This window comes from Equus quagga, chromosome 2 (genome assembly GCF_021613505.1).
Source record: "Equus quagga isolate Etosha38 chromosome 2, UCLA_HA_Equagga_1.0, whole genome shotgun sequence".
Classification (NCBI taxonomy): Eukaryota; Metazoa; Chordata; class Mammalia; order Perissodactyla; family Equidae; genus Equus; species Equus quagga.
In genome coordinates, this window is record NC_060268.1 from 113,433,594 (window position 1) to 113,448,047 (window position 14,454).

Genomic DNA, 14,454 nt, shown 5'->3' on the forward strand with positions numbered 1-14,454 from the left:
TCAGTTAAAGGCTTGAACATTTTCTTAAAAAAAATGCTCTAGACATTAATGATCTTTTTGCCTCCAAATTATAAACCATGCTTATTCTTCCCCCTCCAGTTAACCTTTGTATAAATAAAATAAACAAATTTGAGTGCTAACTTTATTTCTCTTACTAAGCAATGAAATTGCCAAAATATATGTAATGGGAGGAAAGAAAACAAAGTTAAGCGTACTGGAAAAATCTATAAATTGTAAACTGAGTTCTCATCCATTATATTCACGGAATGTGATACACTCTTATGCTAATTTTTATAACATGACTTTAAAGAGTATAATATAGTATGAATGGGCAATCCCTTAAATGTTGGCGAAATCCAAAGTTTATAAGTAACATTTTTTGCATCTAAGAGAAAATTCAAGATTGGTCATTTCTCTCTGTAGACAAAAGTCTGTAAAGATGACAAATTCAGACAAATCTACGTAAAACTTATTGTCAATGGATTATAATTAAGAGGTTTGTGATATTGATGAATAATGAAGAGAAAATTTTCATGGATTTTAAGAATTCTAAGTACAATTTATAAAATTCTAATTTATGTAAATGAATTTCTATGCATAGACTCATTCATAAAATGGCTTAAACACTGGATCATAGAGCTGGGACTCCTCTTGTGGCTTTCTAACTTGGCTGTCTGCCTTTGTCATCTCCTCATGAACCTGGCAGTAAATTTCTCTCTCTGCTTAAAGATATTCAGAGGTGGAAACACCATGCCTTTTTTTGATCATCAATCTCAGTATTTAATGATATCAAAGTGACAATCACAATTTCTGCTGCTCTGACCTTCTTAGAAGGGAGACTCTTGGAAGACATATGCCAGATTTTTAATTAGTATGTCACAAGACATAGTGCCACATATCGTTTAGCAGCTTTTGCTTAATTTTTGTTAGGCTTTATTTTATTAATTGATATAATACAGCAGTAGTGTGCATTTTTGTGTATTGAATTGCCACTGCTATAAATCAAGGATACCAACACTTTCTGAGTTTTGCAAAATCCTCTTATGATTTAAAACTTTTCCTTAAGTCAGAAAATATCTTTTTCCTCATTCTGTAAATTGCATGCCCTCTTCTTCAGATAGATAAGCAAAAAGCAATCAAATCCACAGATAAACAGAAACCAGCCTATTCCTCACTGCCTGCCAACCTCACTCTTCATTATGCACTGAGAAATGTCAGCCTGGACAGCATTCCCAGAAGCAGTTTCATTTCCAGGTTTTTTTTTTTTCCTTCTCCGTCATTTCTTTTAGCATTTTCAACCGGGTGCACCTGAAAGGACACTGACCATTGTCTCACACATGCACCTCTGGACCCACTACAGAACTTGCTCCTCACTGTATGTTTTCCTGTGAAATAGGATGGGATTAACTCATGCAGCAGTGTGGAATAGAATGGTGGTGAAGAGCCCCAGTTATGAAGCCAAACAGCCCAGGTTAAAACTCTACCACTGCCACTTACTACCTGTGTCATCTTGAGGAAGCTACCTGACCCTTCCAACCTTGGTTTTCCCGTCTTAATTACAGGGATGAAAATAATAGTACCCTTGCCATAGAGTTATACTGAGAATTACATGAAGCAATTCATAAAACCGTTCAGAATATGTTAAGTGTGAATATGTATGCTATTTTTCTTTTTTGGACATAAACACAAGATTAGGAGAATGCTACCTAAAACTATAGGACGGAAGAGGCAGATGTGATTTGGGATGCCTTCTCGTCATCTCCCTTATGGCTCCCCAACACTGCTAGGAGGACCTCAGCATGGAGTGAAGAGGTGGTGTGAAACTTCATGAAACCCAGGTTTTTGCTAAGCTAAGTTCAAACTGCATTTACTGTGCACCAGCAAAGGCCAAACAGTCCATCATTCTTAGATCTATCTCTGCCATGTGTCAGATTATCTCTAAGAAACAACTAATGACTTGGAGCAGAACAAGCAATTTCAGAGCAACAAATTGCCATGATTTGCTTTTGAATAAAATTAAGACACTGTATATCTTAATGCATATTTAAAAATGAAGATGGCTGTTACAGAAAAATGAGGATCACACAGATTATATATTTTAAAAATACCCCAGTCTCAAGTACCACATAAAATAGCATAATTTATGGTCAGGCCCAAAACACACGCACACAAAGTAGAAGCCTAAAGAGTTGCCAACCTCAAAACAAATCAAGTTAGTTGATGAAAGGTCGATAAGTACAAGAGAAGTGAAAACAAAGGAGCCATAAGGTGAAGAAAAGCAAATGTCTGCCATTGTGTATGTATGTATCCGTGTATCTGTCATTGTCTCTCCCTCTGTCAATCTTTCTTTCTACATGTCTGTGTTTCTTACTCTCTATTTCTATTCTGTCTCACGCTGTCTCTCTGTGATACACACATGCACATGGGCACATGGACACACTCACCCCACATTAATGACTCTGGTCACTAATCAGAAATGTAAAGACATGACAGTAATAATCAAGAAGGATGTAAGAGAAAAAGAAAAGCATAGGGTAGTTCAGATAACCCTATATCTGGCCTGTGCTTTCTTAAAGCCCAAGTTTTATGTTTCAAACTAATTAGTTATACTTATCAAAATTAATCTATCTTGAGTCTGACTTATGAAGAAATGCAGAAGCTAGGAAACTGGCTACTTATTTGAAAACTATTTGAACCATATTGATCCTTTACAGCTAAACAAATCAAAACATCAATTGGATAATATTTGGATGAACAACCAAAAGACACAAAAGAACAACGTTACTTACAATATGAAATTTTAAATAAAAATCTTGAGTTTAAGGATTCATCACGTTATTCATGTGGGATAGTGGTAGTCAGGTCATACTAGAAAGACATGAAAATGATTATTATAATTTTAATGCTTATTCACAGAATAGGCTTATACTGGGTACAGGAAAAATAAATCTTGAATTTAAGTTCCTACATCTTTTCTTTTCCGGTACCTCAGATTCCCAGGGATTCTTGCTGCCTACCAGGTGATCAGAATGCCCAGCTGCTAAACTTGTATTCTCTCAGTGTAGCTGATATCTCATGTGGTTAAAGGAAAACAGTGCTTTAATTCATACAAAGGTGGAAATGATTTCATGGATTACAGAAATATTTACATTTAGAGTATTTTTGAATCCCTAAATGAGTATCTAATTGCCAAAAATTCAGGTAATCTGTTTCAAAGTAATGAATATTTCAGACACAGTAGGATTAATGGAGTTTTAAAAAGCAAAATGGAGTACAAAGGTATTATATTCAAATAAAAATACCCTTCTATTAGCTTGAAAAGTGTTCACTTCGTTCTAGTCTCCGTAAGATGACAAAGAGTTGCTGTATGTTTTTCCAATGTTATTAATTATTTAGTTGACTATTTTTCATGAATAATTCTCATTTGTTTTGTTTTGTTTTGTTTTTATAACAAGTAGAGTTTTATTAGAGCCTGATCACTTTCTTCTTCTCCCACTTTGCCCACTATTTTGTGGCGTGATCTCAGAAAAATGGGGATTACTAGAATGAAACCATTTCTGTAAAATCCAGGTGGACCTTTCTAAGGGAAGGCAAGGGCACCTCCATACTGTCAACCATCAATCAGGAAAAAGCTCCTCCCCTGGCCCTGCCAGGGGCTCCCTCCAGATGGGAGAAGTTGCACTTCCTTCTAGTGGAAGAACCCTCTTTGCTTCTCTAGCACTGGGACTGGAGGGGGTCCTCCTGACTGCTTCTGATTTAGAAAGACCCGGATCTCGCCTTGCTTGTTAGAAGGCATTGATTGTTGGACCACAAACAAAGGCCAAGACAATGTATAACTTCGATAGATATATTCAGGATTTTAATCTGGGTACACAAAAATGAACTAAAGGGCTGGCCTGGTGGCGCAGCGGTTAAATGTGCATGTTTTGCTTTGGCAGCCCCGGGTTCACCGGTTCAGATCCCGGGTGCCGACGTGGCACCGTTCAGCAAGCCATGCTGTGGTAGGCGTTCCACATATAAAGTAGAGGAAGATGGGCACGGATGTTAGCTCAGGGTCAGTCTTCCTCAGCAAAAAGAAGAAGATTAGCAGCAGTTAGCTCAGGGTTAATCTTCCTCAAAAAAAAAAAAAATGAACTAAAGAGAGTCAAATATCTTAAGTGGGGAAGAAGAATGATACTACGTGAACAATACAAATATTTCCATTACATATTGCCCCATCCCTGATACAAATACTGGTGTCCTTTTGTTCCATGACTTGGGCCCAAAGCAGGGGCAGTCTTTGAACACCGGATGCAGCAAGTGTTTCTCATTTAAACTCTGGTGAGCCGAGATCCTTTCTTACAGTTAGTTTTATGGTGAGATGTTGGACTCCATATGCAGCTTTTGAAAATGATTCCTAAATCACAACCCAGACTCTTCCTTCTGTCTCCTCACCTTTCCCTCCAAAGAACAACCCAATCTCTTAATTAACATGCTTTTGCCTCTGTGCATCTTCTTTCAAATAGTTAAAAGCATATTATTTAAAATCAATGAATGCTCCTTATGAATAGTGTTGAAAATAAGCACAAAAAAGAAATAAAAACAAATCATTATTCAACTCCCAAGTTATAACCACTATTATCATTTTGATCTGCAAATTGAACTGTATGAAACTGCTGATAATTGACTGTTTTTGACCTGTTCAATCAGCAAATTCACTTCATTAAACCTAAATTTTCTGTCTTTTTAAAGAGTATTTTGTGTATAGATTTGTGTATATGTAAGATGGTGAACATGTTATCCACACAACTTCATATCTCAGATTTTCTTTTTTTCACTTAACATAATATAGAGGACGTTTTGCTGTGTAATTATTCTTTAAAAATATAATTTTTAATTGAGAGTTTCTTTTAAGGAGCTTCTTTCTGTCTGTTTTTGCTGCATAGATGATTTGGGGTTCTGGGCTCCAGTGTTATTCAGTAGTATTTGTTAACCATTTGCCAACCAAAGGTATTGCTTAAGCCATCGGGAAAAAACTACACAAACTCAGGACATTTGAGCATTTTCCAAAAGATATTTAACAAAAAGATCTCCAGGGAAACCGATTAAATATGCTGTTTATACCACCAACAGTATTATGTTTCCTGAGAACAGCTGTACAATAGGAACTGCCAAAATTATAATTCATCACATCAAAAGTGACCTTTCCAAATATTTAAGAGGTTGAAATTTTAGCTAAATACAGTTTCAGGAGCTCATTACGGTTTCAAGAGTATATCTAAGAATGTCATGGTTGCATTTCAAAATGTGGTATTTATAAATGTTATTGAACGTTTTCTTTTCTGTCCCAAATCAATTAGTTTTTGCTGTGCAACATAGCATACAGTATTCTCTTTTCAGAAAGATAAATTTATTTTTCATAATGTTATGGAGTTTATAAATTTAGGGGAAAAACTTATTGAGACTCAAGAGCAAATTCATTTTCAAGCTAGGCTAGACTTTGAAGAATAGATCTTTTTTCTATACTGAAGTAGAAAAGGATCCTGAGTTGTTTGTGCAATGCAGCATTTACCCTAGTTCCCCTAAGAAAACCTTACCTGGCCAAACAAGATTGGGAAAAGCAAAATATATCCACATTTAGGAAACTCACAATGCGTATCTGTTTTAACTTCTGAGTGATCCTGTTGTAAAAATAATGGTAACATAGTTTTTAACCCAGAATTTCTCAAATTTATTTGGGTACCAAATGTTATTTTTAATATTATGAGGCTCCTGGGATATCAAGTACAGTCTAGAAAATGTTGTAAACACATATGAAGCTCTTTTGATTGCTTCATTTTCCCTACTCTGAACACTATCTTCTTGGCCACTATCATAATCTACACAGTTAAGGTGGTTTTCTACAACAATACCAAGAAGAGTTAATTTTTATAAGAATGATAAAGAGTTATGCCAAAAAATTTGAACCTACAATGTGGTGTTAAAATATCTTTATTTTTATAATCATAATTATATCCAGCACACTGTAAGTGGTGTAGAATTCCAATATTAATTTCCATTGCTTTCCTCACACACACACAAAATGGATGACAATGTGTAGATAAGATGACCACTATAATGGTCCACTGCAGGTTCCTTTTGTGTCTGGATTGAATAGCTTGTGACAGTCCCTTTTATGTCCCCACACTATTATTGTTTCATGACAATGTCCCTAAGTATCCTGCTTATCTTGTATCTTATAGAAGCATTTATTAATCTTCTCAGTCTCTGCCTGCAGTTGTTAATTTTCTTTGTTTTTTTGTTGTTTATTTGTTTGTTTCATCAACTATAGTCCTAAGGAGTCTGGCTTACTGCAGCACACTCTCAGAAGTGCCTGCCATTTGGAATTTACCAGGCATGACTTCATTATTTGCTCAGGTCTTAGCTGTGTGTCTACCTGGGCAACAACATGGACTTATGGGCATGTTTGGGGCACATGGTCCTTACCAACAAGCCTGTGAAAGAGATAGACACATGAATAGATAAGCCGAGGTGACTTAATTACAGAGAGCATGGTAGCCACAGAAGAAGCTAGTAGCCTGTAGGGGGAGTGTGAGGAGAGAAGCTTGGAGAGCCAGCAGGGTGTCTGTCAGGCGTGGAGGATCCCTTCTGCCTTGGAGAGGAGCTCAGGCTTCATATTATAGGGAATTTGTTTTCAAGTTACTTTTTCATCAGAATGTAATATATGCCCATTAAAAAGAACAGGAAAAATGCCTTGGAAAACAAGAATGTTAGATAGAAAAAAAAAGTCACACACATTCTAATCATTCAAAAACAGTCACATTATCATTTAGATGTTGTATTTCCTTTCCCTGTCTCATGATGTGTAGTTATTGTATCATTCCTCTGAGGTAAGTTGGTGGTTTTAACTTCAGGCTGTGGATGAAAAACCAAGGCACCGAATCAGATTACTGCCCAAAGTCCAGACTCAGCTGTTGCTGAAGACCCAACATGGAAATTTCCTGTGAGTACTGATATGAAGAGTGAAAAAGGTAAAAAGAAAGAAAACAATTATTCTCCAAACAAGCAAATCCTAGGAATAGAACAAACTCTACCTTCACTATTATTATCTATTTTTAAGAATATATCTGCCTAAGGTGTTTTAAACTGAGCCAAGATCATTACTAATTCTTCACCTTCTAATCTATTCCAAAGTGTAGTTGATGAGATTGGCTCTTCCAATCCCGAGAGATCTTGCACTGCAAATTCACTAGTGGTCCTTTAAGGCATTTCTCTGATTCCTGATGGAAGCACCCAAAAGAATATCCTTTATAAGAGTCTAAACTCCAGGTATGTATTTTTTCCGTTATAATTGGATCCTTGAACCCCTGTAAAAGCAGTATTATTTGATTAGACCCTATAACACTGAGTTGACTGCACGTAAGAAATACTGCTTCCTGGTTTTCACATTCATATTACGACAATTTCAGAGAGAGAGAGAGAGACTGAGATTTAAGGACTGTAATTATAAGCCACCTGAGTTGAGGCTGCTGAAAGGTTACCTGAAGAAAATGGTGATTAACACTTCCAAGCATCTGAACTGGGCTATCTCTGGCTGAAGAGTAGCATTTTAAAGATATAACATTGTTTATGAAATTAAGGAACTTTGAGGCTGGACCTTTTCCTCTGTTACAGGTTGTTTTTGAACTTTTAAAGAATACAGGAAACCATTCGGAGAGTTAGACATTTTTTAAATTATGGTTTTATGGGGAACATATTAACAGTGACTTTTAAATCAGAATGTGTTTTTCCGTGTAGAGCAATTTACTGAATGGAACACTGGCTCATTTTCTCTCAGTACAGCACAAGCCTTTAAAAATCCTTTCTCTGAATAGTAGTTACTGTTGTTTTTTCTAAAATATCTTTTTCCAAGGATTATCTCCCTCTTATGCCACCTTGGAACATTGGCCAAAGGTTGTTTCCAGTCTGTCCTTGGTTCAAGACTATCTCTGAGGCCCAACAGATAAAGAAAAGATACTGCTGAGAATACAGATTTTCTGGCCAAAAATCAGACAGATTTCTCAATCCATCAAGAGATAGATAGACAGACAGAGATAATACCCAATTATGGTGAGGAAAGTAAGAAACAAAATTGCTACAACCTTTTTGATAAGTGACTGGCATTATCTACTAAAATATAAAATGTGAAGACCCTATGTCCTCTAAGTGATAGTTTTAGGAATATATAACTACAAAAATGAATATACATTTGCACAAGGATTATTTTTGCTAAATTGTTTACAGTAGAAAAAAGGAAACAATCCTGATCCCGTAGACAGTAAAAGGGTTGAATATGTTAGGGCACATCCATACTGAGGTGGTTTTGCAAACTCTTGCAAAGCATGAGTTAGATCCCTATGGATTGATGAGAAAAATGTACCATATTGTTTAGTGAGAAGAGCATACACATAGTAATCTGAAAGGTAGTGTGATAGCAAAGGAAATGGGCATGTTGAACGATAAGAGAAAATATGTGGAACAATAAACATCAAACAACATTCAAGAAGATTGAATTTAGGAGTAAGAATGGAGGAAGGAAAAATCATTAATTTTTTTTCCTTTATGTAACTAGGTATTGTTTGAATATTAAATGAGCTTTATTACTTTGTAACTAAAATAGATAAAAAGACAGGCATTTTACTATGTATTATTAAATATAAGCGGTCATTTTTCAAATTCTGCTTCAGATTGTTAGGTTGTCTAGAATTCAGGCTGACAGAGATTAAAGCCCAAGAGCAAAAAGTCAATGGCAGAACCAGGGTGAACAAAACAGCCTCCTGCCCACCTGAGTATTCTTTCCACTCTGTTTCCATGGGCTCCTTAGAATCATAAATAAGTTAGTCTCCTAGGTTTACCCACAAATGCATATATCAACTCATAAATAGCTCTATATCCAGTGGGAATAAAAAGGTAGAAAATAATTGTTTTTCTGTATAAAAGGAAAAGTGAAAGTGTGTAAACCCATAGCTCCTCTTCCTTCCCACCTCATTTCTACCAGTAATACAGATTAAGTACTTTTCGACCACCCTACCTCACCAGGTGTAGAAATATCATGATGAATCACATGCCATAAACAACTTTTTCAACTTTAATTCAGATATAGGCCCCACATAATAGCCATTCCTATGAATTTCCTTCAAATTAACTATGTTATGAAGTGAGGTAAAGTTTCGAGATGTGTTTTTCTTATCCTTGTACTGAAAGATGTTAGCAAATTGGAATATTTTATCATCATACGTATTCTACTTAAAATTCAAGTTTCATTTTAAATCCACCACTTATAATCAAAGGAGAAAATTTAGAAGTGATAGGACTTGGGCTGAGTGATTCTTTAATTCCCTTCAGCTTCAACATTCTATGACTTTATGATTTTAAAGAAAAATAAAAGGCAAAACTTCAGGTAAAGCTAGAGATCATCTGCACAGGTTTTTGTTCACTGCAGAACTGAATATCAAAATAGGAATGTATTGGTCTGCTTCAGCTTCTACAGCAAAATCCCAAAGACTGGGAGACTTAACCAACAGAAATTTCTTCTCTCACAGTTCTGGAGGCTGGTGGTCCAAGATCCAGGGGCCAGCAGGGCTGGTTTCTGGGGAGGCCTCTCTCCTCAGCCTGCAGACAGGGCCTTCTCACTGTGTCTTCACATGGCCGTTTCCCTGTGTGTGAGCAAAGAGAGACAGAGAGAAAGAGAGAGAGCTTGAGTGTCTCCTCTTGTTCTGTTAAGGACACGAGTACTATTGGATCAGGACCCCAACCTTATGACCTCACTTAACCCTAATTACTTCCTTAAAGGCCCCATCTCCAAATATTGTCACATTGCGGGTTATGGCTTCAACATCTGAATCTAAAGGGGACACAATTCAGTCCATGACAGGGAGAAAAATAAACGCAGGCTACTACAGGATACTAAGGTTGTGTATATTTTCTTTTATGCTAAGATTCTCCTTTCTAAGTTTTCATTATGTCTTTTAGTAAGAGCAATAAATTGAAATGACATTTAGCTGCCTACTCCAGCCAGCAGGCATAATCTATAGAGTCTGATTTTATAAGGTCATGCATTATTTCATTAAACTGTTAAAATGTCTTTATGGTTAACATATTGTGTGAAATATATACATATATATTTTTAAAAAGTGATATTTAAAACTGTCTTTAAAACTTTTCTTTTGTTTTTAAAATAGCTTAATGTTGAAAGAACTGGTTAAACCTCAGTTGGATGCTAGCAATCATCAGTTTCTGTTATTTAACTGGCACTGTAGAAATACTGGTTAGTTGCTGTTAAATATTTTTTTTCCTAACATAAAAAAATTAAAATATGTAAGAACACTAAAATCACATCTAATTACAGAAAGAGCCAACCGAGGAGTATTGACATTATTGGTGAAGTTCCTTTCAGTCACTTTTCTGTGTACATAGAGCGAAATGTGAAATTACAAAGTTTGGATAATACTCTTCATGCTGTTTTGTACATTTAGTTGAATTTAGCCTCCAACTTTTATCTGAACAGTATGAGATTACGTCTGCTGAAACTGAATAGACAAGTTGTCCTTTCCCATGGACAGGGGTCTTCTCCCATTACTGCTCTCTGCCAAAATTGAAATAGAAAGAAATGCCTTTCTTTTCGCATAATTGTCTCGAATTTCTAGAACTCTTGGTGTAATGAGATTTCATAAAAACCTCAGCATCCACTTTTGCAGGCCTCAGGTTTGAGGAGCTGTAAGAATGGAAAACTGTCAGCCCGCAAGCCTCAGCCCTGCCCGTCTCTGTGTAGCAAATACGGAGGTTCATCTCCTCCACTTGGTGGCTTCTGGGAATTGTGTAACTTCCAAGAGATCTGGGATGGGCCTTGGTGAGTCAGTGTTTGTAGTTCATCTTCCCCGAATCCTGGTTTGCTCTCCTAATTCTCGATTAAAGTAGACCCAGCCTCCACCCCAGCACACCTCCTCTGAAGGTGAAGGACCGAGTGATCTGCTTCATCATTTCTAGTCCACTCACATCAGAATACTGAACCTTGCCCATGTTCCCAGCCACTGGCTGAGGTCTTGTCAGCTTAGATGAACCACTGAGTCTGTTACCATCCTGATGATAAGTACAGAACCCTGGAAGACTTCAGAGGTTGTGTTCTCCATCAACCATCCTGTCTCACTGGACATTATTCTGGGTTTGCAATGTCTCCTCAGACACTGCACTCAGGGGTGGTGGCAACACTCCTTGACAGCAAACCCCCAAAGTGGGTCAAACTGGGAGTTGTGTCAGTTCTGTCACTTGGATGAAGTAAACTAAGAAGGAATGGACAGAGAAGGAGAATCATAAATGGAAAAAGATGAAGCAGCACCAAGTTTTGTCTCAATAATCCCTGTAGAGCTGTGGTTCGCCTACAGAGACAGCAGACATTTGTTTCCTCATCTATAAAATGTGGGTAGCAATAGATAGGCTGTGATGATTAAATGATCAGGTGTATGTAAAGGGCTTGGAATAGTGCCTAGGATGAGGTGAGCATTAGGTTAATATTTGTTGTTGCTGTTGTGGTTACTACTACTATTATGTGGGATTTGAAATGAAAAGGATCCAAGTTTGTATATCAACTTTATCAATTACTTACCAGGGAACTTTGAGACAGTTATTTCATCTCTGAGCCTTATCTCCAAATTGGGAATAATAACAAAGGAATGAATGATTTCATTCCTAAGAGCTGTTTTGTGTTTTAATTGGTTCTGTCTCTCCCTGTCTAGATGGAATGGCTAAAAGTGAGAAGACGGGCTCTGATGGGAACAGATCAGAGTACAACACGAATCTGAATGAGCACAGATATTTAGTGAATGCTGTTTTTGAATAAGAAATTAATGCAAACCAGACAGCATAATATATACATTTTTGGAACTATATTTATCCTATTCCCCTAAAACAGACTGTCAGGCTCAAGTTTGTCAAAGCACTTGTTATTTTAGCCTTCAATAAGGCAGGTTAAAAAACTAAAGATATATTGTGAAATTTAAAAAGGGGAATATTCTAGGTCCTCACTAAGAGTCTGGGATCTAATTTCAGCTGAAGACAAAAAGTTAAATTAGTTAATTAAGCTTATTTATTTCAAGACTGAGAGCAGGTATAACGCTGTCCAAATCAGATGGCTACAGACTCGTTTATCACCCACTTAGATTGCAAAACATCTGCTCCAATGCTTTGCTTCTTCCTAAGAAAAGAGCAATATGCATGTTCAAATAATTAGAAAGAAGGAAAATATAATTTTTAGGTAAAGTTTTAAGGAAATAGGACTGTTCAGATTATCATACTAAGAGTCCAAAACTGCTCCCTCATGGAATACTCTTCTCAGAATCAGTATTCCATAAACACCCAACTATCTGACAGAGAGAAATTACTGCTGTAAAGACATTAACGAAAGAGTCTACGCTTAGCTATATGCATCCTAAATCAAAGTAATATTTTGCTAGCCTATTGAAAGAAACCTGTCATCTGGCCTTCCATAATTATTATTCTGTCTCTGGCATTGTTTTCCTCTTTATCTGGCTAACTGCATAATCATGACAACAGTCTCTGGAATCGCCAATCGTATTTTGAGTATGTAACCTTTCAAACCATGTTTACTGGGATCTGGAGGAACCTGTCATCTATACTTAGAGATCTGAAGCTCAGCCCTAAATGAATGTCGTGTGCAATTAATTTGCAATGGAATGAATTTGAAGCTAGGATGAAAGCCAGTTCCCTTGCTGGTTTTCAAAATGAATGCTTTGCTGCATCTAATACTAGAGAAAATTAGAGAAACTTCGAGAAACTTCAGAGTGTTATATCTCAGTTATTATTCTCCAATTCATTTAGTGAACAAGATATTTTTCTTAGCAGACACTTTAATGTCTGAACAGTGTGTATTTCTACTTTATTCATTAATGGTACAACAATTTTATATTATTGAGTGATATGCATTTACTTACTTAAAATGACCTGAATCTCAATATGTAGGTGTGTTGGACCTCCTAATTGTAAGTTAGGCAAATATGATCTGGATACTTGTTCATTTTAATGATAAAATTCATGTAACAAATACTTACTGAGCAACCACAATGTGCAAGACACTTAGTAGGTTATGATAAGAGAAGTGACAGCTGCCTCGGTGGAATTCACTAAGTACTCCCCCTGTGGCTCTTAGGTTCTATAGGAATCTATGGTGAAAGATGAATTCTAGGCTCACTGGCTGGCAAGCCTCATATGGCAGAAAACATCTATCTGTTAGAGACGAGGGACAGAAATGCCTGTATCCTCCCACTGATATACTGTTTGATGACTTACCCATCACTTCCTCTAGAAGGAATGTGAGTGTTAACACTGTTGAATTTTCTCTTCAAGTTCCAATTGTATAGGTATTATTTCCTGAGGAGATGCCGGTGTCTAAAAGAGGCAAGACAACTAGTGGAAAGAGTCAGACAGTCTGGATTCAAGTGACATCTGCTCACTTACACCCCCAGCGTCAGTTTCCCCATGCATAACGTGAATGGATCTCATGAAATGATCAGCTCCAGCCATTTCCTTCTTTAGGACACACTCTTCAGACCTGGGCTCCTGGAAGAGGAGCAGTCTAAGAGGCCTCGCATGGGTCAGATGTCCTCCTTTTGCTATAAGTAGGAGAAGGTCCCTTGATTGATAGTTCTAGCACTGTAAGGAATAGCGGGAGAGCCCCTAAAGAAAGGAGTAAGGGATATTGAGATGAAGAGTGGCTGATGTTCTCTCGGATAGTGCTTCTCAAACTGATGAAGGACCAGTGACTTTTCTTTCTTTTCTTTTTTCTCAATCCTTTGCAGATTAATGCTTAAAAAAAAAAAAAGAGCAAAATACAAATCTATTTTTTAATTGTTAATTAAATGTTTCTCTCCATCTCTGCACTTATCTTGTTGCAGATCATACTCTTGGAGGCTGCACTAAGGTCCTCTCATCCTTGCTGAGGAAATCCCTCCACACGTGCCCCTGGAGTCCCTCTACTTCTCGCCTCACAGCCTCTTTTTGTCCTCTTGTCATCTGACTTCACCTTCATCACTCTAAAAACTGCAAGGTCCTCCTTTTAAAAATCGAATAATATCTTATCAGGTCTCATCCTCAAGTTCTTCCGTAGCACTTACTGTTTCTTCCTGACCCTCTGTCCTCAACGACGTCCTTCACAAGAACACACTTCCCTCGTTCTCCTTTCATGGAACCTGGTGCCTCTTTTTCTTTCTCCAGATTAGCCTTCTAAAGGAGGTGCTTTCCTAAGGCTCTGGCCTAACTGTCGGGCTCTGTATGCTTTAAAAATGTGAATGTCAGTTTCTAAAATGGTGTTAGGGCATTTTCTTTAAGATTGGGTTCTATCCTTGTATGGGAACTGGACTAATCATAAGATAATGCTATGTGTATTCGTCCAATAGTGTCTGGGAGAAGATAGCACACTGGAAC

At 37.1% G+C, this 14,454-nt stretch overlaps 1 protein-coding gene across 2 annotated transcripts in view; it reads left to right on the forward strand.

Annotated features, from left to right (window-relative positions):
• Positions 1 to 14,454, forward strand: part of CHRM3 (cholinergic receptor muscarinic 3) — a 453,240-nt gene that overhangs the window by 194,851 nt on the left and 243,935 nt on the right. The gene's annotated exons all lie outside the window — the stretch shown is intronic.